The sequence below is a fragment of the Ailuropoda melanoleuca genome, chromosome X (genome assembly GCF_002007445.2).
Source record: "Ailuropoda melanoleuca isolate Jingjing chromosome X, ASM200744v2, whole genome shotgun sequence".
Lineage (NCBI taxonomy): Eukaryota > Metazoa > Chordata > Mammalia > Carnivora > Ursidae > Ailuropoda > Ailuropoda melanoleuca.
This window is the reverse complement of record NC_048238.1, coordinates 1,898,204-1,925,290: the sequence shown is the minus strand read 5'-3', so window position 1 is coordinate 1,925,290 and position 27,087 is coordinate 1,898,204. Positions and strand designations below refer to the sequence as shown.

The following is a 27,087-nucleotide window of genomic DNA, read 5'->3' as shown; positions in this document are numbered from 1 at the left end:
CCACCCAGGCGCCCCTCTATAACATGTTTTAATACGACAGTGCAAGTTTCTTCATCTTTTTCTTATTATCACGTACATTCTTACCCATTTTTGCCTTGAGATAAATTTCATTAAAAAATTTCATAACAAAAAGTCATGAGATTTCAACAGGAATGTCTTAAATACATGGACTTTTTTGCAATTTTTTAAAGATTTTTTTACATATGTTACTATACACTATATATTAAGATATGTTTTGAATGTGTGTCTTTCCATGCAAGGTCGTAAGTTGTGCCTCTGTTTATAAGCATCTTTCTGTATCAGAAGTCGTCTGCTCTTTCCTGCATAGAATCTCAAACACATTTTGCTAAATTTTCCTATGGACGTCTTTTTTTATCTACATCATTTTAAGCTAAGCTATTTAAAGGGTGGTATGAACACTTCAAGCTTATTCTCCTCTCCATAGTTGTATTTCTTCTTTATTTTTCTTGTTCCAGTCTACTGGCTGTAGGTTCCAAAGTAATGGTTGGTAACGTTTCCGGAGCATATTTTCCTAGGTCACCCTTGCACCCCTGGTTCTAAGTCTGGTTCCTGCTCTGCCGGTGCTCCAATGATAATTGAGGGCTTTCCTACTCAAGAAAATCCGCACCAGGCAGCCTGAAACAAATGTTCACCACATTTAAGAATACTCCTTCTGACTCTGAGTTATGAGGTGTGTTCTTTTGTTGAGAAGGGGTGTTGAATAAATCAAAGACCGCATTCACATCACTGTGAAGGAGCCGTCCACCAGAGAGGCTCATCTTGGCTCTGAGGAGCCAACGATCAAACATCCAGGAGTTCTGCAAGCCATCTGTTCAGCCATGGGTAGCTTGAAATCAACAAGCGTGGAGGATTTACACCATGGAAATGGGCAAACACTACAAAGCAGATCATGTGTGTTTGAGAGCTCGTTTTCTTAGCCCACGATTTATTATAGAGGATATCTCATTCATGCATTTATCCCATAAATATTTTTTGGGGCTATCCTATCTGTCAGACAAGGTGACAAAAGCATGATAAAAATGTCAAAAACACGGGCAAAGATTCAACAGTCATCAGTTGACACACACAGTTGTGATAAGTAATATAAAGAAGAGGACGGTCTCAGACTTTGTAACACACATATGCAGTCAGAGCAGGAGCTCCCAGAGTTCTCTGAGGAAATGATGCATCAGCTTGGACCTTGTCACTTTCCAGGACTTTCGACGCACTCCATAAATACATAAACAACTGTTTCCTGACTGCAGTTATCTACATCCAATACAAAGAGGCCCCTTCCTTTTTTTTAAACAGCTCACCACAATAAACAGAACCCACGTCAGTAAGCACGTCCAAAGCGCAGACCTGAGGAATCAAGGTTTACGACTCTGAGCGAGATCTGAGATCAAAGGGATGGATGGGGTCGAACATTTATAGTAGAATTCACAGAAGCTCTTCGCGCCCACCGTCTCTCTCGGAAGATTTTTCTTGTTGAAGCTGCATATGTTCACCTCCTCAGAAGTCAGCTTACCACCCACTCTGGCCCTTTTGGTTTCCAGATAAAGCATTGTCTCTGTGTACCAGAGTGCGCTATGGAAAAGACAATGAATGAGTTCCACATGGTCTGAAAAAGGAACGAAATAACAGCGTAAACTGGAAGAATTCATATTCCTTCACTTCCCACTCAACTTCTGCATGTGTCTGTGTTTAGGTTCTTGGAAACATATTTTTTCTTTCTTTCCCGGACTCTGTCTTGTGTTTCTAAGCAACTCAAGGTAGCAACCGGTTTTACTTTATCGAGGGTTTATGTGACAAAGGCTCTATTTTTATTCTGTTTGCTGTTTTAATACCTGATGAACGTCAGCCTGACGTGTTTACAAGGTGAGTTTCCTGTTGAGATCAAACTTTTATTCCAAGGTTAGTCCGTCTTGCATGGAGCTTCTCAGCTAGACAGACAGGATAATTCAATATTGTTACATACACATGTTTTGTTTGTTCCCATCTCCCCATATTTACTGAACACCTGCTGTTGATAACAATTCACTGTTTCGTGAAGAAAATAAGGCAGACATCCCAGGGACAGAGTAGACCTCCTACTAAACGCTCATTAGCGAGATTAGGTGGGAGAGTTGTAAATGGGGAATACATCTGGAGAGAAAAGGGGTCTTAGGAAAAGGATGACTCACAGATGGCTAAGATTTGGCCAAACACGGGGCACCTGGTTGGCACAGCGGTTAAGCGTCTGCCTTCGGCTCAGGGCGTGATCCCGGCGTTACGGGATCGAGCCCCACATCAGGCTCTTCCGCTATGAGCCTGCTTCTTCCTCTCCCACTCCCCCTGCTTGTGTTACCTCTCTCGCTGGCTGTCTCTATCTCTGTCAAACAAATAAATAAAATCTTTAAAAAAAAAAAGATTTGGTCAAACACAAATGAAAGGGAANGTTCCCTCTCTCGCTGGCTGTCTCTATCTCTGTCGAATAAATAAATAAAATCTTTAAAAAAAAAAAGATTTGGTCAAACACAAATGAAAGGGAAGCATCTCTGGCAGAGAATTCGCTTGAGCAAGACATGGCAATGCAGAGGCCTGGTCCCTTGGGAAAGAGGCAGGGGTTCAGTTTAGCTTGGACGTGGATTTCATGGAGTGTGGGTAGCAGAGAATGCCAGAGACGTGCCTTGCACTTTGTTATGAAGTCTGTTCCATCCTGGAATGAACTAGATAGTCAACATGGAAGGGTTGCAAGGTTTTTTGCTTTGCTTATTTTAAGCTACCTACCATATTTGACCACTAAGGAATTTTTTTTAAAAAAAAGGAATTGCAGGGAATGGCGAGTTGGATTGATTCCCGTTGCGAAAAATTAACTGGGCTCCTGGTAAAATTAGTTAGGAGGAAATTGTCATAATTTGGGTTAGGATTAATGAAGGTTTGTTTTAAGGTAGGCTGAGCAACAATAGAAGGAAAGAAAGAAAGTTGAGAAATATCAGAGAGAAAGAGTCTCTAGGATTTGGTGATTGTTTGCATGAGAAAGAAGAAATATGGGAAGTCATCAAAGAGGGAGAAAAACCATGAGACACTCTTAACTCTAGGAAACTCTGAGGGTTGCTGGAGGAGAGGGAGATGGGGGATGGGGTAACTGGGTGATGGGCATTAAGGAGGGCACATGATGGCATGAGCACTGGGTGTTGTATGGAACTGATAAATTGTGGAACACTACATATGAGACTAATGATTCACTATATGTTGGCTAATTGAATTGAAATCAAAAAAAGAAATATCAATATAAAAATTGGTTCTGAGGGACTAAGGGCACTGTATCTCCTTCAACAAGAGTAAGAGGATTGATAGTTCTCCACTTTGATGGTGTTCTCTTGGAAGCTTTTTTCTAGATGATGAATTGAAAGTATTGAACAAATATTTAGAAATGACAAGATGTCCGTTTAAAGTCAGCAGATTAAGAAACAATTACATTAAAACATTTTTCTACCAATCTTCTTATTTTGAAGTTCAACTTGTTGGGATAGATATTCATGAATACACTCTGAGCCGAAGATGCCCAAAGAAGGTAGGCGTGGGTATGGGGCCAGAGCCCCAAGGCAGCTGGCGCAAACCCGGTGTGGAATCTGGGCCGTGCACACGAGGAGGGAAAAAGAGAGGTTCCGACTTTGATTTCAAGATCCCGTCATCATAACCCCAAGCATGTGCTGATTGCCGACTGCTGAGCGTTTACTAGCTCCTGTAAAAGCCCCGTGAGCTGGCCCAAGTAGAGGCAATAAAGCACCAACCGAGAAAAGCTGCCTGTTGTAACAAAGGCCCATAAAGTCCGCTCAGACTACCGTGGCCCGGGGCAGAGTCCCAGCTGGCCTGCAAAGCTGCACACAGGAACACTGAGGACCCAGACTGATTTCCTGCACACGTGGCCACCTGGAGGGACCCGGGGCATCACGAGGACAGCCCGACACAGAGCCTTCCCCCCAGGTGTCTGCAAGAAAGAACCACAGAGGTCCGAAGGCCACAGTGGGATGCAGACTGGCCTCTCAGCCCGGGCCCGTGATTCAGAGTCTTCACGGCTACCGCTGGTGACCGCAGAAACCAGCGAGAAAAAGCTGGTGGGGTGGGGCAGAATCACACGTCCCCTCTGCAAAGCCCGGGGCGCCGCCGGCATCCAAGGGAAGATCCAGCAGGTACGGGTTTAATAGTCACAAAGGGTTGACGGTCAGTGAGGTGAGCCGACTTCTCATTAGTCTAAAAGGTTAAACGATGTTCATACGGTCTTGGCGCCAACAAACCGACCGCGGGCTGCCGTCCAATGTACCAGGATAAATAAAGCAAGCTGGGCTCGTCCAGGCTTGGGGAGCGGCTTTAGGGCTCAGGGTGGAGCTCCTGAAAGCTTGCACTTGTGCGGAAAGCTCACAAAGCTCTTTCGCATGCCTATAGGATGAATCACACGGGAGCCCCCACCGCAAGGAACACACCAGCGGAGCAGAGGTCGGGCTGAACTGTGCCTGCGTGCGGGGGCTGTTGTGCCGGACTGACATTTGATTTTTCGGGGACTGTAACCGTGGCAGCACGAAGGAAGGGTCAGGCAGAACAAAAAGTACTGCCGTCAGTTTCGAAAAACCCTCCATTTATAATTTTCTTGTTTTATTACGGGAGTAAAATGATGTGTCATCGTGGAAGCCACATACAACAGGGTCGCAGAAACATTCAAACACCACGGAGCGAGCGCCGGCGGACCCAGGATACAGGAGACGTTCACAGAGACGGAAGGGAGCTCTGTGAGGACGAAGGTAGACCAGCATCACTGAGACCAAAAATAATACACAGAAACACAGGCATGTATTTTTCTTCATGAGCGGAAGATCGCCGTGTGCGTTGTGGACTTTCAGGAAATATCTGACACCTCGCTCGGGTCTGAAATGTTTTTTGTAACAAATCGAATAATCTATTTTTGCACAGTGCAGAAATGGTTGTGGTTCATTTGTAAGTTGCATAAAACATGGTGCCACCAACTATGCCTGGGGAGTGTGACGTGGAAGGAGGAGACTGAAGCTCTGTACGTGAGCATCTCACTGCCATCCAGCAGCGACTTGTATCAGGTTCCCCATCCTTCATCCCTAGAGTAGGCTTCTGAGTGGCTCATGTATCTACCACATGAAATAGAATGGACACATTCTGGAATTTTCCATCGTATTACTAACAATATTAACTACTCTTTCCTGAGGGTCTTGAGTCAGGCCCTGGGCTAGACATTTTACACTGAAGTCTATAATCCTCCACATCCCCCTGGAGACCCTCATTAACCACTTGACCCCCAGTCCAAGTTGGGACTGAGGGAGGGGAAGGAACTGGCTTAAGGTGGAACACCGAGGAAGAAACGGAGCCGGGCTTTGAACCCCAGTGTGTGGGCAACGTACGTCCACTTTACACAGCTATGTGCTGTGTCTGTACTGTAGTGAATGATGACTATTATTGCCTTAAGAACTTCTCCCGTGGTTCCCTGCATGTGGACCATAATGGAAACAGGAACAACAACATGGTGGCCCTCTAGGTGATAATACTCTGAAAGCACAAATATCACCTGCCTACAAAACACAGGACCCATCGCCACCCATGACTGAGATCATTGAGAGATGTACCAACCAATGGATAGTCAGGAGAAACTTTCTAACTCTGAATTTTCTATCTATCTGCCTATGTACCGATGCATTCAATCATCCAACCATCCATCCATCCATCCATTCATTCTTTCTTACCTATCTATCCATCCATCCTTCCTTATCTATCCATGTGTCTATCCATGCATCCATCCTTTCCTTAACTATCCATCCATCTCCATCCATTCATCCATCCATTCTTATCCATCTATCCATCCTAATCTGTCTAGCATTCTGCCAAAACAACTAAACTATAAAACAAAACTGATTTTTGGTAAGTTTAAAATATTCCCTTTCTTAAAAAAAAAAGTAAAATTTCATCTCCTTTGTTGAGATAAAGAGGAAGGATTCATAATAAGACCCGCCTGTTCTCTCTCCAGGTCTTTGAAGCTTCTTGTTTTCATTTGTTGTGGTCCTTCTGAACAGCCAGAGCTCTGGGTGCCTGGCTTCTCCCATCTAAGGGCCACATGGCCGTATACCCACTGTCAGCTCATGGTAGTCATGGTGGAGGGAAGAACATTCTATGGAGCAGATAGGTACAGTGTTGACCATAACATTCCTGCTTGTTCAGAAATGTCCTGGGGAAGCACTTTGTGTTGCTGTGGACCCTAGACTCATATTACAAAGAAGGCACAGCACATGCTCATACATGACCAACATTGATCCTCTTGGGGATAGACACCACAGAGAAAAATAAATACCTTAGATATTTAATACATTCATCTTAAAAGCAAAAGCAAAACCAAGCCATCACCAATGCTTATAAAAAGAAGTAAGTTGAATTATTTTTTTAAAAACCAACCTCAGGTTCCCCTCATTTTATTTTCAAGTGTTGGTTTACTCATCTGCCTCAGGTCTGATCTCAAAAGCAGACCACGAGAGGAAGGACTCCCAACAAACCTATTGTGTGAGTGATGCTTGGGGGGAAAATGAAGCAAGGCAGGTGGGATCTCAGGTCAAGCTCTGCAGGAAGAAGCCTCCACTTGAACCTGCAAGGGACTCTGGAGGGTGTGCGTGCATCAGGGTGGGTTCGTACCACCTCGGGCTGAGGGCTGAGCTGAATCCACACCTGTCTGGACGTGAGGGAGGCAATTCCAGGACGCCAGGGTCTGTTTTCTGCAGAGGGTCTTGGTTGAGAGAAGCAAAGCGCATGTATAACCAGGCAGGGTGCACAGAACCAACTCGAGGGACCCTCATGCACGTCGGGAGAATCACTGAACATTTCCAATACACCACCCTCTCGGTCACCCCACTCTTCCTCCATCATAAAAGTTTGGCCATTGTGCTCGAGGTCAGTCCCTAGATGAGGGAGTGTGAGCACATGAACAGACCATCTTCCATGTTGCTGACCCCACAGCATCTCACCCATGTGTGGTCTTCAGATCTGTGAGACAGCCTTGTGCTACTGACCACCTAGATTCATTCTTTAACAAGTTCAAATGGCATTGATACCGCAGGCCCTAGGCACCCCACTTTGTGAACCATCAAGGTAGAGAATAGAATCCAACACCTTGGAAACCCAGTGGTCAACCATCAGGCTGGAAGCAGCAGCCAATGGCAGTGTTGACTCTTTCTTGAGATTGTAAGAGAAAAAAAAATCAAGTGTTCCCATCCCAAACAAGAGCTAAATGTGTGCACGTAAAAATGGTTGTTACGCGATGGACAGATTCAGACCCTTCCTGAGTGGGAGGACTGGGGGGAAGAGTGACCCCTCCTCTGACTTTCAAAAAGATGAGAAATTCTGATGCTCACCTGTCTTGCTGGCATTTCCACGTGCTGGATGTGGATTTTACATGTGCCCCAAATTGTCCCCAGAGCCACAGATGGGAAACTTGAAGAGACAGCGTGACGGCCCTTTGTGACTCCGGCTCTCATGTATGCTGTAGGCTTGACTGGTCTTTAATGACAACCAGAGAAAAGAGGGGAATCTTCTGCACAACAGATGGGCACACACTTCCCCCATCATTTGTTTGCACAAAGTGACCCAGGCGATCCAGGGGACTCTACGACCTTCCGTACAGACACCTCAGCACTCTGAATCAGGAGCAGTTCATCTGAAACCCAGGCATTTGACACCTGGCATCAGTGAGGAGTGAAAATCACCCCCATCTTTCAAATGCATGGAGATGAGAAGACCAGAATTTGGCCACGTGCCCAGGAAAGACAACCCTACCAGCCTATCAATAAGACTGAGTTGTGCGGCAAAAGCTGCCTTTATTGGGTATAGAAATTCTTCCTTCTTTGAATGTCAATTTCAGATCCTTGGCAGGTTCTCGGCTTTACCCCATTCTTACACAGCCGTTGTTGCTGGGTCACAATGGGACAGCATCTGTCTGCCATAGATGGGGAAGGACTAGGTGGTGCAGAGACGGAGTCTCTATGGAAGGATTGGCTTAGGACAGAGGAGGACCTGGGGAAAGGCACAAATCATTCTGTTCTGGTTTTTTCAACTATTAAGGACTCTCTTCTCTGGGAGGGTGGCACCTTCTCTCCCTTCCTCACTCTCTCCCTCTTTCTCCACACTCATTAAAGATTTATAGTCTTCGAATGTTATTCCAACTTCTCATACCGACCCCACTTCCTGCCCACACATACAGTCATTAATTGTGGAAAATGTGTCTGTAACTGAAATATTTACTGGCAGTCCCAGGGAGCCACACAGACATTTCTTATAAACTCTTGAACTTCAGCTCATTTTCTCCGGGTCGTCTTTTCTCTAGGTAGCAGAGCGAGTGCCCGTGACTCCCTGAGTGCGCAAGACCCCGCATGCACAGCTGCTCCGTGGTGTTTACTTGCTGCATCCCAGTGAACCTTTTCTACTCAAAACGTAAACACCAGGCTGCTTCCGACCCATAGTGGAGATGGCAGGCTTCGACACGCAGGGCGCTGTCAGGTCAGTTCAGAGGCTGATCCCATACACAGGCTTTGCATGGTGCAGTGTTTCAGGATAGCTGCCCAGAGGCAGCTGGAAGGCAGAAGGCCACCTTGGAATGAAAGTCCCTTCAGGGATTAGCAGGCTGACGGAGCAGTGGGAAGGGGTATTGGCACATGGAGCGAGCCAACGGTCAGTCAAGCATTCACTTGGCGTGGCTGCAACATTGTGCTGACTGGCAGAACTCGGCGCTCCCCTAGCAAAGCCAAAGGGACAGTATGCTAATGACACGTCCACAGACATTGCAAACAGCCACCGGGAGAGACAAATCTCTCAACAAGAGGGAAGTCTGTAGGCAGGACTGATGCTGTCAGCCTCCCATCTTCACCAACCAGACTTGGACATGAAGAGTAGTCTTGTTATCACATCTGTAAATCATCTCAGGGTTTGACCGTGTTACTGAAGTCAGCTCCAAGTGACAGCAGCAGTTTCCTTTTCACACAAACGTTCTGATTACAGAGTGATTGCACTGGGCTTCCACCCTAAGTGCGTGGTGAAGTCAAGGATAAAGGCTACGGCATGGCCCAAAGACCTTGTTGAATGGCAGTTGCCAAACAGACCCATCAATACAGAGAATAGACTGGAGGTTGCCACTGGGGGATGGGCAAAATGGGTGAAGGGGAGTGGGATGTACGGACTGAATTGTGTTATGGAATGAATAAGTCATGGGGATGAGAGGCACAGCGTAGGGAACATATCAATGATATTACGATAGTGTTGTACGGTGACAGACGGTAGCTACACTTGTGGTGAGCACAACACAACACGTAGAATTGTTGAATCACCATGTTCCACACCTGAAACTAATGTAACAGTCTGTGTCAACTCTATTTAAATTTAAAAAAGTATGTCCTTGCCTGCCTCTCTTGCGATTCAGTAACATAATATGACATGAAAATATTTATTTGGCTCCCTATTGACAAAGGATGTGTTTCTGAGCCCTTAATGCTGGGGGCCCCTCCATGTCCTGGCCCCAAGTTCATGCCTTCAAATTCACCCTGAGTTACCTATCTTCTCCCTCACATGCACCCTGAAATTCTCGCCATGTTCCAACAACACAAGCATTTTCCCAACCATGGAGCTCACACATTTCTCTGCCTGGAAACCTCTTGCCTAATTTCCCCATATCGTAAGTTCCAATTTGTTCTCTGAGGTCCGGTCAAATGTTACCTCTTCTATTAACCCTCTATAACACCCACCCTGCAGGGTTTCCCCTTATGGACTGTCCCCCTCTATCTAAGTGAACTACTTAAGGGGGTCCTGTTTTCATTCACCTTCATGTTTCCTTAGCATAGCACTTTCTGTATTTCATGGCAACCTTGACTCTACCCAAATTTTTTATCTTCTTTCCTGAGTCAGGTATGAAGGACATGTCACAGATGTTGCTTTCAAGTGTCTGAGAGACAGGACAGTACCCAGAATATGGTACAGCCAATGGCAGAAATAGATACATCTTATTATGGGCCCACATCACCTTTTTCATGAAAACGAAAGAAGACAAGGTCTTTGCAAAAAATATAAAATGCTGTAGCAGGGTAAGGTAAAACCAGGAAAAAGTCCTACATCATAAAATGTATCACATCGATTTAATGTGTAACATCTGGAGCCCAAGAGGGGCAGTATGTTAGGGAGCTGTGAATGTATCAAGTTTATTTTATGTGAGCCTTTGGTCAAACACAAATATATACATCCCTTACCTGGCAAATGCATGGCTAACTGAGTCATGGGATTTATTTCTGTTAGAAATGCAAATTGAGCTACCCTATGACCCAGCAATTGCACTACTGGGTATTTACCCCAAAGATACAGATGTAGTGAAGAGAAGGGCCATATGCATCCCAATGTTCATAGCAGCATTGTCCACAAAAGCTAAATCGTGGAAAGAGCCAAGATGCCCTTCAACAAATGACTGGATTAAGAAGATGTGGTCCATATATACAATGGAATATTACTCAGCCATCAGAAAGAAAAATTACACAACATTTGCAGCAACATGGACAGAACTGGAGGAGATAATGCTAAGTGAAATAAGTCAAGCAGAGAAAGACAATTATCATATGGTTTCACTCATTTATGGAACATAAGAAATAGGAAGATCAGTAGGAGAAGAAAGGGAAGGAGAAAGGGGGGTAAACAGAAAGGGGAATGAACCATGACAGAGTATGGACTCTGGGAAACAAACTGAGGGCTTCAGAGGGGAGAGGGGTGGGGGATTGGGATAGGCCAGTGATGGNGGTGATGGGTATTAAAGAGGGCATGTATTGCATGGTGCACTGGGTGTTACATGCAAGTAATGAATCATGGAACTTTACATCAAAAACTAGGGATGTACTGTGTGGTGACTAACATAACATAATAGACAATTATTTTTAAAAAGGCAAAGAAAGCAACAAAAGCTGGCACATTTGGGGCCTGTCCTTTTCGGGCTCCAAAATGACCTTATACACAGGATTTTTGCATGTGGCCACGATAACCAAAATATCTTCACCAACTAACAAAAGCTGATGGCAGATCAGATTCCTTACTCATGGTTGTTTTATATCAAACAGCCACACACCATTTCAAACTATCAAAATTTACAGCTTCCTGTGGTTCTCATGTGTAATCAGACCTCAACACGATTTTTCAGCTTCTATCGTGGAGAGCGTTTGCATTTGTTAAGCAATGGATTTCATACCAGCTTTGGAAAATTCAAGACAGACATTTAAAATTCTACCCAGTTCACCCATGTGGTTCAACTGAATTGGACAGGCACTGAAACGGAGAAAGGAAGCCTATTTATTGAATGTCCTGACGTAGAATAGAGACATGGCCATGAATGATCATCTCCCATTGTTCCTTGCCTGTCTCCAGGCGGTGCACCATCAACCCCCTTGGCTTTACCCTTCAGGATGGATGTGACTTGGAACCCACCCAAGACTATAATACAGACAGCTCCCCCCCCCATTTCCCATCACTCGGCTTGTTCTAATGTGGTTGACACGGGTCTCAAAACACAAAACAGCCAAGCAAGATGAGTTAGCAATCTCAAACCCAACTGTGGAATTCACTATGTTAACAGAATGAGAAAGGAAAACCACATGATTCCGTCAACAGATGCAGGAAAATAATTTGACAGAAATCCAACATCTATTCATACTAAAAACTCTCAGTAAACCAAGAAAAGAAAAAAGTTCCTCAACTTTATAGAAGGCATGCACAAAAAAACCCTCCAAAAAACAAAACAACAACAAAAAAATCTACAGCGTATGTTCATCCTTTGTGTATAACATTATACCGGACACCCTAGCTATCGAAGTAAGATTTAAAACTTGGTAAATAAGTAAGTAAAAGGCAGCTCTATCAGAAAGGAAGAACTAGAACTGTCTTTCTTCACTGATGATATGATCATCTATGGAGAAAACCCTAAGACAGCTACAAAAAAGCTACTAGAACTAATAAGTTAGCAAGGTGACAGGATACTGTCACTCTACAGAAATGTCTTGTAGATTGAATACAGGCCACTGAGTTTTTCAGTAATGCTGCTTCTCTCTCACTAGATTATTTTTTAATGTCTTGGTAAACAGATTAGCTTAAAAACGTTAGTAGTGAATAAAATGTGCATGCCTCTTCTCCTGTCAAGTTGTTTTTTTGTCAGTTTAATTTACAGGGTCCCAGGGACTGAACATAAGAGGATAGAGGAAGATTTTATTTTTCTTCCTCTAAACCACCAAAGGGCTGAGATGGTAATGTATATGTGTGCGTGCGTGTATTTCTGTGTTTTCACACTTCTAAGGCAGCTTAACCATTTCTACAATCTTACACAGTTTTTAAAACAATATCTCTATATTTGAGATCTAATAGTCAAATATTGGATGTATCTGAGAACATTATTCCAGAACACTAGAAACATGCTTTAATGATATGGTATGTTTCTTCAGTCGTACTTTATATAATTATATAATTATATATATATATTTAACAACTATCTTTTATTGAGTGCCTACTGTTTATCTGGAATGATGGTAAACAATTCTACATACTAATCTCATTTTAAACTCACATTTTAAAAGAATGCTTTCACTTGTTGAGTATGAAGAACTGGCTTGAAAGCAAATGTCATGATAAAGAAGATGTGGTCTATACGGACAAAGGATTATTACTCAGCCATAAAAAAGAATGAAATCTTGCCACTTACAATGCAGCAGATGGAGTTAAAGAGTATTATGCTGAGCAAGATAAGACAAATACCTTACAATTTCATTCATATGTGGAATTTAAGAAACAAAACAAATGAGCAAAGGAAACAAAGGAGAGAGAGAGAGAAATCGACAAATTAAAAAAGAGACTCTCAACTCTAGAGAACACGCTGATGGTCACCAGAGGGGAGGGGGGTGGGCAGATGGGGGAGTAGGGAGTGGGGATTAAGAAGTGCACTTATGCTGAATAAAGTAAACAACACAAAATGATTTTTAAAAAAGCAAATAACCTGTATGAGTATAAAGTTTCAGTTTGGCAAGATGAAACGTGTTTCATAGATGCGTTGCATGATGATATGAATACACTTAGTGCTACCGAACTCTATGCTTAAAAATGGCTGAGATGATCCATTTTAGATTGTGTGTTTTTTACCCCAGTTTTGAAAAATGTAGACCAAGAAACACGCACATTATAAAAAAAAAGAAAAGCCCTCCCTCTTACCCCACCTGAAGATAATAGTAGACCCGTATGTTCTTGCATGCTTTTTGCTTTCAAAAATCACTTGCAAGACAGCTCACCAAACCCCTTAAAGTCTCCTTTTCCGGTTCAGTGCAAAGCAAAGGAGCACCCATGTGCGCGCATCGGAGCTGAGGAAACGCCAGTCACTGCGGATTCATATCACGGGTCAGACGAAACAGAAGGAGGCACCTGGGTCTCATTTACCTATGCACCTCGATGTTGAATTCAAGAGACTCCAATGGAAATCCATTTTTTAAAACCATATTTATTTCTTTTAGCCTAGCGGTTGAAATCAAAGAAACGTCCTTTCCAATGAGGCGGCTTTAAAATATGTGTCCTCAGGAAAGCAACTGTGTTTACTACGTTGCTAACGGTGGCCTGGGCCAACGTGGTCGGAGTGCTCCAGATTCAACCAGCAGTGTGGGGTGCGGTGCCTACCTGTCCCGGTCGAATTCTTCCTGTCAGCACCAACGTAAGGATTGCTGCTACACAGAATTAAAACCAAGTAGCTGGTCTCCAGGGTCTGTAAAAACTCTTGCCGGCACCCCAGTGTTCCCACCGTGGCTGGAAAAACAGCCCTTCCTTGGTGTGTCCACTGGATCCACAGTCACACCCTTCTCTGCGAACGTGTTAGATCATTGCACACCTGTGCGAGCTGCGTGAAGTGTTTTGCACCTATCTCACCTATCTCTCTGTTGGTGGTAAGTTTCCACCAATCCAGTGAGCACGTACACACTCAAAACTCACCGTGGTGTATGCAGAGCCCCTTTACCAGTGCAGCTCACAGAATCATTGCCTGCGTAGATGAGACTGCATTGGGGAAGATGAGGACACCCGCAGAGAGATCACGGACACAAGGCAGACCAGCAACTGCAAATATCTGCCGGAATAAAGCCCCAGAAGGAGGACGGGGAGGAAATTTCACTGCAGGTAGACAAACCTGGTTGGTTTCTGGAACAAAGTGACTTTTGAGCTGAGATTTGCAATGCTAGGAGCCTGGCATAGAACAATAGGGATAGAGAAGGAGCAGGGGTGCAGTCAGGGAGAAGGGGAGCGCATGGGAAATACACATGGACCAAGAGGAAGTATGGAAGGGGTCAAGAAACCCAGAAACACAGACAGAGGCCATTCATCTTTTTATGCCCAATAATAACTTTTTGTGTTCCTCCGACCCAGCAAGGATTCCCAGAGCCACCACTTTTCCAGTTTGGGAACATTTCCAAATTCCTTCAAGGGCAATCTTTAAAACAAAAACAAAACAAAACAAAAACGCAAAACAAAAACACAATAGCAGTGACTATTGTACACACCAGTTTGTGTGGACTAAGGAGAACAATAAAAGCACGCAAATGCCTTTGCACAGTGCTTTTCACACAACGCGGTCTTCATAAAGTAACCAAACACGACAGAAGTCCAAAGCCAGAAGGATGGACTAATGACCCAAAGGGTTAGTGGTGTGCCGTTATAAAAGTTTGCAAACTGGAGCTTTTTTTTTTTTTTTAAGATTTGGTTTATTTATTTGAGAGACAGAGAGAGAGAGAGAGAGCGTGACGTGGGGGAGGAGAGGGAGAAGCAGACTCCCCACTGAGCAGGGAGCCCGACGCAGGGTTCAACCCAGGGCCCCGAGATCATGACCTGAGCTGAAGGCAGATGCTTAGTGGACTGAACCCCCCAGGCGCTCTGCAAACTCGAGCTGTATGGATAACCTTTCTAAGCACCCTTGGTCCTCCTTATATTCACCAGTACGCCTATCACTAAAGCGGATTGGTAATCCCCCACTCAATACTCTCGGCATTTTTGCTGTCATTTTCAGACAAACACAGAGTGGCAGAAAATGTGTCTCCTGCTACACATAGTCTCAGCTAATGAGGACCAGGGTGGCACTCTGCCTTCTCGTTACCATTCTCAGTCAGCAAATCAAGTGTCCTTCATGTGGTCTATTGGGAGCCATGTTTTCTTGTTTCTGTGCTTCCTGTTCATGATTTTCTGTTTAGAATGGCCCCATGTGTACTACTAAGGAGCTATCCAGTGTCCCCAAGGATAAGAAAGTATAGGGAAAACACACGTGTCAGGTAAGCTTTGTTCAGACACTAGTTCTACGGTTGTTGGCCATGAGTCCAATGTAAATGAATCAACAAAATCTAGTCAATAAGGTGTTATTAAATCAAAACATACAGGCTGTGTATGGAGGCTCCCAGGACACGAATCTTGTATTTATGGCTCAGTATTGATGAGTTCAGTGTTTGTGGTGACTCTGTAGGACATCACAACTGTGAATAACAAGAACTGACTGTAATCCTAATTTTTATTTCTCCCGGATGGTGACCTCCATTAACTCGAAACCCGTTGGATTTGCTCGTCTCTGCATTACTGGTGCCTAACCTGATGCTGGACTCATAACGGACGTTTGAGAGCATCAGGACAATAATACAATCTACACAGTGTTACAAGGAGCACCCAGGTTCCATTACTTAATACCATTCAGTCCCACTGCAAAAGGCATCCCACCTGTTAAGGAGGTGGGACGTCAGAGAAATCAAATGCATGAAATCGCTGTACTGAATCGTGTCTGAATACAACCTAAAATTGCCATTATGGAAAAAGAATGTCATTTATAGCCTGGTATCAGAATGAGCGGTGCTTTAGGAAAACACTCATTTCCTGAATGTCGACTTTGACCAAATGTCTGTTTCAAACAGGAGAAGAAATGACAAGCACACAATATGAAGTGTGCAAACACTGGGGGTGGGACTTTCCCGTGGTTGCTGTTAACAAATGATGACAATCTGGGTGGCTTACGGCAGCAGAAATGTATCCTCTCACATTTCTGGAGACCACGCATCCAACATCAGGTGTTGGATTCCTGCACTCCCTCTGCAAATGCATCTGACTTTATGGCCACACTACAGCGTCCTCCTCTGTCCATATGTTCCTCTATGCATGTCATACAAGGGTCCTCATCCTTGGGGTGCCCGGGTGCTGCAGTTGGTTAAGGGACTGACTCTTGCTTTCGGCTCAGGTCCTGATCCCAGGGTCTTGAGATCAAGCCCTGCATTAGTCTGCTGCTCAGCGTGGAGTCTGCTTAAAAGACTCTCTCTCTCACTCTGCCCCTCTCCCTTGCTCACTCTCTCTCTCAAATAAATTAATCTTAAAAAAAAAAAGGACACCCATCCTTGGATTTAGAGCTATGTGGATGCTCCAGGATGACCTCATCTTAAGACTCGTAACTTAATTACATCTACAGAGACTGTTGGACCAGACAGTCACATTTACAAACTGTAGGGATTAAGATATGAAAATAACTTTCAGGTCCATCCTTTAACCTACTCGTTACACCCCATATTCAGAGAACCACAGAAAGTAGCAGATGATACTTTTTTTTTTAATTAAGACATAATTAACATATAACATATTCATTTCATTATATTTGTCTATGCAGATGACTTTCTTTTTAACTTTTTTTAAAAGATTTAATTTTGAAGTAATCTCTACACCCAACATGGGGCTCAAACTCACCACCTTGAGATCAGGAGACACATGCCCCACTGACTGAGTCAGCTAGGCTCTCCTGCAGATGACTTTTCTGATTTAACACCAGAGCAGAGAGAACAGCCACACCGATGCCCAGGGAAGTGAAACAAAATAAACCCAAGGTTTTCCAGGAGGTAACTCGGGAGTATGGGATTGCAGTAACATGCCAAATTCCTATCTTAGAGTGTTCCTAGAATTTAGTTAAGATGGCATTCATCCTACAAAAGCTCATTTAATGACAGTTGGTTACGGGGGAAAGGAACGGGGGAATGTAAAAATTTGCATTAAGTGGAACGTCTTTGAAAAACACATGCTTACCATCTGTGCTTCAGAATTGTGGCTGACAGACAGGGCCCATAAATCGCATCATTTTTTTCAAAGACAATAAATGGACGAACCCAGCTAACGCAAAGTGAAGACAAGCTGGGAGGCTCTAGAAGGGAAGAGGTAAACTCTGGACTTGTCCTCCACAGTGGGAAGTATGTTAAGAAGGAAGGTACGCTTAGCAGTTTTGCCTTGTTGGCAAGAGCAAGTATACGCGTTTGGTTCACATGAATTCAAAGTGAACGCCAAATCTGGAGCCCTGTAGGTAGTGCTCGTGCTGCCATAAGGAGTTCGGCGTAGGTGATGCCAACTGCACTCATTTATCCACGGGTTCAACTGAGTCTTGATGTGTTTACACTCAAAGGAACCCCGTGTTCGTTTCTCTACTGACCTCCAGAAAATGCATGAGGTTGGGATCATTTCTAAGGACAGAGCATGGACAACCTTCCTGAGACCACGCACAGGTCAACACATCTGCTCGCAGAATGTGGCCCAGCTCTGTAGCTAGCCAGGGAGGCCGGTGGCAATGCCGGACGAGCTTGCAAGAACACTTCTGCCTTTTCTGTGGGGGCTGGGGAGGGGGGCTCCTCTGCTGAACACTGTCCAGACTCGCAAAAACTCCTCTCATTCCCCATCTTGGGAAGAGTGAGAACTCCTTCTAGGAATTGGGCAACTGTATGCTTCCTGACATCTCTGAAACGTAGACCTGTGGTCATTAGGTTGAACCATGTTATACTCTGGGCAAGTGTCTACCAACAGGGAAACTTTTAGCAAAGCCTTTTGGTCTGCCTGTTACCCTAACTTGGCAGTGGCCACAGGAGCAGGATGTTGGCAAAGAGTAGGGGGGATGTTTTCTAGATTCCAATGATTTAAGTAAAGCTGGTGTGCCATGGTTGCTTTTGCTACCGTTATTGTTGTGTTTGGTTTTAATACAAAGGAATTTGTGGAGAAAAGAAACAGTGGTGGGGGTGATATAATTGACTCTGACATCGTCTGAAACGCTCCTCGGTGAATTAACAGTATTTTAGGCTTCCCAGTGTGAGAACAAGGGAAAGAAGCATGAATAACGGCCTCCATGCCATTTAAAGACATCTTGGAAGAACATAAAAGCCGACAGCTCAGTAAGAGCTAAATGCTCTGCAAAGGATGGAGCTTGAAACAGGAAGGTGCCTTCTCGTCCCAAAAAGTCAGCAACCCACCGAAGCCCGGGATGGCATGTGTTCCCTGGGAAGTGCATTTCTGCCCACATCATTTAGGAAGCATCTGTATTGTAGTGGGGTGAATGGTAGCCCCGGAGACATATGTCCACATCCTGACACCAGCTACCTATGAACGGGAACCCATTGGTAAAGAGACCATTTGCAGAGGTAATTAAAATAAGGATCAGGATGAGGTCATCCTGGGTCAGGGTGGCCCTCAATCCAATGACAGGTGTCCTTATAACAGACAGAAGAGGAGAGACACAGACACAGAGAAGCCACGTGAACACAGAGGTAGATTCAGAATGTGGCCACAAGCCAAGGGATCCCTGGAGCCAAAAATAAAAAATAAAAAAGTAAAAAGCTAAAATCCTAAAAATATTAAAAGGTATAAGTACAGTCATATGTCTAAAGACATTTTTTTTCAGCTTTTGAAGTATGCTTGCTATGGCCTTGAGGGTGGGATCCCACCAAACTTGCTGGTTGCTCTTATCCTGGAAAGGAAATTCCTTACCCCCCACCCCTCAAGGGATCAGGCTCATGAAACTCCGCAGAGCAGAGAGGCAGCCATATTGTGTAATTTAGGAAGTTTTGGCTCCTACAAGTTTTACAGGAAAAGAAGGAACGGGGCCCATAAAGATCTTGGTGGGCATCACCAATCTTTATCTGGGACGCCGGATAGGGGGTTAACCTCCCCGACAAAAACTATTAACATGGGTTTGTGTTTGGAACCGGATTTTTATGATGTGACCCAGTGCCTGGCTTCCTCCTCTGGAGAACAGGCAGTTCGAGTTCCCCCTCAGGTTCTGGGGAGGGAAAAACCTTGTGTCCTGCCCAGCACTCAGATCTCGAGCAAAATGATAAAATTCCCCGGCTAGGGGTCAAAGACTGATTGTACGGTAGAATGCCATATAGAGAAAAATGGCTACGAACGGCGAGGCAACTTCAAAGAGGCAGCCCCATGCTTTCAAAGACTCGGATTCTAGCGCGTTTCCAGAGAGACTCCTTTCCACCATCAATTAGGGGACACGGAGCAGAATGTTCCAAATCAAAGCGTTTTAGTTGCTGCTGTTGCTATTGTTAGTGCTTCCCAAAACTGGGTGGGGAAAAAGTTAAAAGATTCTATTTTTTAGTTCCAATCATCTTGGATGCTTTTGAGCTGTGTGCAACAGTCCTACAACACACAACTTTCGGGGACGTAGGAACAAAGAAAACCCACTCCGGTGTTATATGGCCATATCCAGGAGGAACCACCAGAGAACCAGCCCTCCCTCATCTAATGCCAATGTCCATGACCATCCACAGTAATGTGTTTACGTAGCTTGCATGCAATTTCCAATCTGAACCGGGGACCAAACACAACAAAGGACGGTACTCTCACCACATCCAGCTGGATGAGCCCAGGATCACGTTCCCCCAAGAGAGGGAACATCTGGTTGACAAGATGTCATTGTGGAGTTAGGTCATCGCGAGCAAGTAAGAGCTGAGGCCATAGCCCTTGGTGGCTCTGTGATTCAGTGATTCCCCAAAAAGCACTTTGAAACTCTGCTAAATTATATCTTTGTCTGCTTGGAGTAAAAACCTTTCATGCAGTTGAGTTTATAGGCGTCTGTTTATTTGGCTACATCCTGAACAAAACAGTTCTGAGAGGCTATCTAAATAATTGGTACGGATGAATTAAAATGTGGTGTTTTTGTCCTTGGGAACTGTGGGTTGACTGTTTGGAGATAAATCAAAGCTCTGATATGCCAGCATTATGGGTGATTCATACAGTGTGCTTGGGTCTTATCAGGAATGAATCAGCTCATTTATTTATTCACTCATTCACTCCACAGCGACTTTCCCAAGGCTCGCCATGTGGCCTCCATTAGCCAGGGCACGGGGAAAGTAACACCCATGTGACCCTGACAGCATGACCTACCCAGATCAGCAGAAGAGAGGCATCTAAGGAAATCATAGAAAATGTATAGCACGGCTCCTTGCAAAGGGCACGATGGCGTTTCTTTAATACACTTGCATAATCCACCCTCCTGGAAAACAAATCCTTAAGCCAGTTGGCGTAAGGATCTGGGCACAATCTAGCCCAGACACTGCCGTCTCCGAGGTGCAAAGAGCAGCTCTGAAGACTTCACCATGAGTTGCAGGAGGACCCATCTGCTATTAAAGGTAAGACAATGGATTTCACTCCGGGGGAGATTTACTTCTCAGAGTTCTGTTTGGTCTCGGTCTGCCTCTTCTTGGGGTTAGCTCTGCCATGGCTCCTATCAATTTATACATGGACTTTTAAAAAAAGAGAGGGGACATGTCATATAAATGGAATCATGCACTATTATGGCCTCATATGTCTGGCTTCTCTCGCTGAACATCGTGGTTTCAAGGTCCATCCACGCGGTAGCAGTTGTCAGAGTTTCGCTCCGTTTCACGGCCAGGTCATATTCCATTCATGGATGAACCACCTTGTGCTTATCCATCCTTCTTCTGTCACTGGACACTTGGGTTGTTTCCACCTTTTGGCTGTTGTGAATACTGCTGCTATGGGTTTGGGGATGATTAAAATATTGTGGAGGGAAGGGGGATGGTCACACAATATTCAGAAATGAACTTAATGCCACTGGGTTATACACTTTGAAGTTATTAAAATGGTCAGTTTTATGTTATGTGCATTAAAAGGTGGGGAAATGGTGAGCATTTGCATTTTAGAAGGAGATAGACACATGAGAATGAGCAGATAAGGCATTTCCCTTACATGATGTCAGTCTCCTTAGTAACACCCTGGTTATACAGTAAAAATAACAAAAGGGTAAGGGAAAAGAACAATAATGTTGGTGTCAGCATTCACCATTCCAATGCTGATTCCTGTATTAGCTTTCCAACATCTCTTTGTGTTGGCCTGTGTCTGTGTCTCTCTCTGTCCTCTATGTATCTATGTATCTATCTATCATCTATCTATCTATCTATCATCTATCTATCATCTATCTATCGTCTATCCATCCACTCACCCATGTATCCATCCATCCATACACCATCTGTCATCTATCAGTCTATCCATTGTATCTATTTATCCATCCATCCAACCACTATCTATTATCTGTCATCTATCTATCCATCCGCCTTCCATCCTCCTTCCCTCCTTCCCCTCCTTCTTCCTTACTTTCCTTCCTTCCTTCCTCCCTCCCTCCCACTCTCTTTCTTCCTTTCTTTTTCTTTCTTTCTTTCTTTCTTTCTTTCTTTCTTTCTTTCTTTCTTTCTTTCTTTCTTTTTCTTTCTTTTCTTTCTCCTTCCTTCCTTCCTTCCTTCCTTTGGTCTTCTGTTATTGTTTGAATTTTTAGGCAAACTTAGAACCCTAGTTAGTGCAAGGTCTGCCTTGAAAGGTCTCATGATGCCCCCAAGTCGGCATGAATCTCTCCTCCCTGTCCACCGCCTCGCTGTGTGTTTACAGCCTCTCCCATTGCACTTGCATGCCTTGATTACCTGTTGGTTCTAGAAATGTCTCTTCTCCGAACCAGATTCTGAGACGTTGAAGGGTAGGGACCATTTCTTCTCCTTTTTGTGACCTCTGCTCTCACCATGACGTTTTGGGTTTGCATCTGTGTAATTTTACAAGCCCGTATCCTGGCATGTCTAGTCATCTGCATGGGGCAGGACACGATTCAATCAGTAACATTAGCAACTGAGTTGGAAAGCTCATTCCACTGAGACATTAACCAAAAATAAGCGTGACTTCACTTCACTTCCATGAACAGCAAAATGAAGCAACCCCATAGCTAAATTTAGCACAAAGCAGAGAGGGGGAAATGCTGTCATTCTCATTTAATGCGACACTCGCCGTCCATGCTTCCAGTGGCCATTTTACCCCTGGCCAGACACTGGCCACAGCATATCGCACGTTCACAGCACCTCACAGACACCCTTCCTTTTAACCCCTTCCGTTCATTGAAAGCACATGAAGGGCAGAACGCACTTTGCAAAGCTAGCTTCAGATACAATCCAACAGACGCAAATTCCAGCCTTGGGTAAAACCTAAGGCATGAAAATGTGTGGGTTTGTGACAAGCTACACGTCATGTCACTGTCTAGGTTATAACAACTATTTCAGTTCATGTATCATATGAAGAAATTGTAGGTAATTCACTGCACATCACAAAGGTATCCTCAGAACCAAAGACAGACTGCAGTCTGCGGGGTTACACTGTGATTCAGTGTTGATGTCTGCATAGATGGTGCATTTATATCTATATCTATAGATATAGACACACACATATGCTAGTATTTATATATTATTTATATATTAAATTTATATATTACTTATATGCAATTATATGTAATATATAAATATATGTTTATATTTCTATAATATTTTTATGTATTCATACTTGTATATAAAGCATATATATGCACCTGTGCATATAAATAAGTTACTGTTTGTATTAATTCCAATTTGTACATGAATTTGTCTCCCCAAGTTAAACTCTGGAATTCTGGTCTGGAATCATCTGTGCTGGTCATCAAGATGGGGTCAAGTTACTTGGAGGTAAAGAAAATGTCGGCTGGATTTGGACACTCGCCTCGGGTCTGGAAGGCTGCCAGTCTCTACGAATTCAGCGTCCTTTTCTAGATAAGGAACGAGCCAAATGGGTTTCATTATATTCTTAGAGGACTGTACCTTTCCTAACGTTCCGGTGCACGGAGTGACCTCTGTGATTACCCTACCAGAGCACAGCAGGATTTAATATAAGGGGTATTTTTATTGGCTCTTATTCGAGAGGGTTTATTTATTAAAACGTCAAAACAATTTCCTATAAGGTTATTTCAGCTGGAAGGCAAGCCCATAACCTATAATCGTGAGATGCTATCCCACGGCATCCCCATCAGCTTAGGCTGAGCTTGTCTCCAGGTTTGAAGGAGGGTGACCTGCCAGCCGCGTGGCCAAAGATGTCACCTTGTTGTGTGCAACTCCATGACCTCGTACCTGGGGAAGAGGCGGCTCTGATAAGCTTTGCCCTTTGTGGTCACATGGGTCTTTGAGGTGTAGATAAGCTGCATTCCGTGCCCCATCCTGTGAGTGATGGAAAGCAGATGCCTTTCTTAGGAGTCCAGCAAATGAAAGGTATAAGGGTGGGCGTGGCTCGACCCTACAAGCTCATTCCATGAATCACATGTCCAGCCAACATGTTTCCCTCTTCTGCTCCTTGTCAGATCAGTCACACGTAACCCTTTCAGTTCCTCTAGAAACGGATGAAGGAATGAGGAACTAAGTCACACACGACCTCTCTGTGCATCAGGCTTTGCCACAAGTGCAGGGAATGAGGGAGACAGCAAGAGCAGACGTGCACAGGTGAAGAGCAGATAGGAAGTCCTTTCTTCTCTTATGAACATTGTTTAGCCTCCCTACTGTTGGTGGGTTGTTCTTGGTGCCACGACCCGGAGATGTCCCCTGGGTATCCTATTTCTGGCTGCTCTCTCTCCTTGTCCCGTGCTCTCCTCCCGTGCAAGAACCAAAGCAAGCCAAAGCAACACAAATGCAAAACACAGCTCCAGCCGCTCCCCACCCTGTGGGGACCGTGCTGTTCCCCCCACGTCTCCGTTCTATGTTTCCATAGCCACGTCCTTTATCAGACCGACCTCAGCACAACTCCTATTTTGGGCTGGAGAATTCTTCGTGGTGGTGGGGGCTTTCTTGGGGCATCTCTGTTCCCCACTATGAAACACCTGTTGGCCAATTACGCCACCTGTGATGGTCCGCAACTGTCCCCAGACATTGCCAAAGGTCCCCTGGGGATGTGACTTCGCCCCTCAGCGGTGAACCACGACCGTAGATAGATGGACAGATAAACCAACAGCACACGGTCTCTCATGCTACATTTGTCCTGGCAACATTCAGGGCTGGATCGTTCTCTGGGGTGGGGCGTCCAAGGCTCTGTGGGGCCTTGAGCAGCACCTCTGGTCTCCACCCACCAGATGCTAGTAGCATCCTCTTTTCCCAGCATGACACCCAAAAATGTCCCCAGACACAGCCAAGCATCCCCTGGTTGGGGGGCAGAGTCATTCCTGGAAGGGGCCTGCTCTTCTAAAACCTCCTAGAAATCTTGTACCCGCCACACACAGCATCTGTCTCACCCTTTTTATTCCGTGCCTCAAAACCGCACCCTGAATTGTTTCAACCCTGTGCATTGACTTGGGGTCGTAAATGTCCTCACATGTTTTTGTTGCCTTTGCCATTTTAAAGACATCTGGGATGAGCTCTCACCTTTCCTCAAAGTTTTCTGCATCTCTTAGTCTGACTTCATGTCCGACGGACACATCCAAGCCAGGCGTGCCTCTGGATGCATGTTGCTGAGGAAATGACAACATTTTTTTTTCTTTCTTTTTTTGCTCTGCACATTTCAGAAAGCCAGCTAGCATCGCACAGCTGTGCAGGCTGATCAAAGTTCTCTAAGATTTTCAAACTAATTATATATGTCCTCTCTTTACATGCCAGAGAACAGGCTTCCAGGAGAGCTAACCAACCCGGGTCCAGATGTGACTCCAATGCTGACATTGAACTAATTTCTGCCAGGATCAAAGAGGCCCACCGAGTCTGCCTCGATCCTACGGTTAAACCCGCAACGCAGCATCTGCACTGGATGCTTACGGACCGCCAAGGAAGGAGGGGGGATGCGCAGTTACCTTTCTGTCCACCGTGGATCCCTGCCCGAACTAAATAGTTTGAAGCCTGAGATGGATTCCTGATACAATTTACCAGCTTGCGTTTATACTTCTCAAACGTTGGTGTCATGTCCATTTTACAGATCTGAACCCAGGGTTTAATAGTTGTGAGAAACAATGTTCATAAAAGACCTCCAATACGGATGCCTTGAAAATCCAGGGTCTGTGAGAAAATAACACCCCTCCTGAAGTTTATTCCTGCACAAATGCAACATAAATGAAGAGAAGTCCAACGAGGGGCCTCCAAATTGAGGAAGAAATCCTGCTTTCCCTTTGCATTACTCTGCTAGGCTGAGAAAAGTCATCGATCCTCAGAAAACTGGCATATCATATTTTTGAAAGTCTGTATTCTCACCAGATCATGATTCCATAAAATAAAATAGTATTCTACCAAAAGGCATGTGGCCAAAGTGTTTTGCTGTACATTTTTAATGTACGAAAACACGCACACATTATATATATTATATTGTTATTATATATTATTATATATGATATTAATAGTATTATATATTGTATAGATATATAATTTATACATCAGCAGATGAACAGAAAGCAATCCCTACACAAAACCAAAACTTAAAACCAGAGACTTTAGCGTGGCGTCTCTTACGAGGTGCACTCGGACTGTATCCTGTCCGCTCCATCCAGACTACTAGCGAAAAGCAGCCCATGGAAGCATCTGCTCTCTTTCTATCTACCTTCCGCCTGGGTGGGTGGCATTCTTTACACTTGGCTACACACAGGGTGGTCTACAATCAATAGACGGATCAGCGACAACCCACTGAAAACCAGACCAGTACACCGGACCACCTGGACACATACCCTTCTGTGGCCTCAAAGCAAAAGTAAGTACATCGCCCCGAATAGTATTCTCTGCCTTGACACCTAACGTTAGATTTTGATGATTTAAAAAAAAAAAAAAAAACAACCAAACAGCGGCATCATATGCCATTGAGTAGTGACATTTGCTAGCTTGAAGAGTGGGAAATAAGCAGACTGAATGTGATTTTATCTACGGGACATCTCAGAAGGTGGACAAGCTCAGCTGTGTCTGAGACAACCATCCAAGGGGAAACCACAGCTCTGGACCCCACCATGGGTGGTTAAAAATGGAAACTCTTCTGGGGCGCCTGGGTGGACCAGTCGTTAAGCGTCTGCCTTCGGCTCAGGGTGTGATCCTGGTGTTCTGGGATCGAGCCCCGTGTCGGGCTCCTCCGCTGGGAGCCTGCTTCTTCCTCTCCCACTCCCTCTGCTTGTGTTCCCTCTCTCGCTGGCTGTTTCTCTCTCTCTGTCAAATGAATAAATAAAATCTTTAAAAAAATGGAAACTCTTCTATCTGGGGAAATGTCTCTAGATGGCTCAGACATGACACACTCATCTTCAAGGATGCATTGCTTCTGGTAGTATCGACATAAAGTGTATCTGAGTTAGCCAAATGCCAACGAAATCGCTCTCAGGGTCTCCAGGAGAAGGTAAAAGACCGAATTCATGCAAATGTTTCAAGTTCTTGGTGCACTTCACAAGATTGGCTCCCTCTGAGTTATATTTAGCCAGCAACATATGATTAAAGTATCATTTTGCCCGTATATTCTCCCCCTTAATAGGTCCCTCTGGTGTCTAATATTTGCCCAGCATCAGGGAGAGGCCAGGAGCTATGATGCACGCTGTCGCCAGATTAATCTCACAAAAACACCACTTGGATCCCCTTGACTCAAGAGAAGCCCTTAGTCACCACCACCCAACAACAGGATGGGGAGAAAAGTACATAACCACTCATTCAAAACTCAGCACAGTACCATCTCATTCATCTTCTTGGCATTACCGTGTCTCTTCCCAAACAAAGGTGACCCCAGGTCACCAGGTGTCACCAGGGGCCAGTGACTTCCTCTAGACCAACCTTAGAACCACCAAAAAGCCAGGCTCAGCAAACTCAACCCCTCCCTCTAGACGTGGATGCCAAGGATGAGGGCAGGGACCGGCCATGTCTTGGGAGTGGCGTGCGTCTTGAACGCTGACATGAAGCATCCACTTCGAAGCCCAAATGTCCCTCC

General features: G+C 44.7%; 1 long non-coding RNA gene across 1 annotated transcript; it reads left to right on the top strand.

Annotated features, from left to right (window-relative positions):
• The first annotated feature begins 20,310 nt into the window (after window positions 1-20,310).
• On the top strand, window positions 20,311-25,292 carry LOC117797368. Its single transcript, XR_004622302.1, has 3 exons — window positions 20,311-20,498; window positions 22,795-22,862; window positions 24,810-25,292. It is a non-coding gene; the product is annotated as an uncharacterized LOC117797368 (long non-coding RNA).
• Window positions 25,293-27,087: the final 1,795 nt, after the last annotated feature.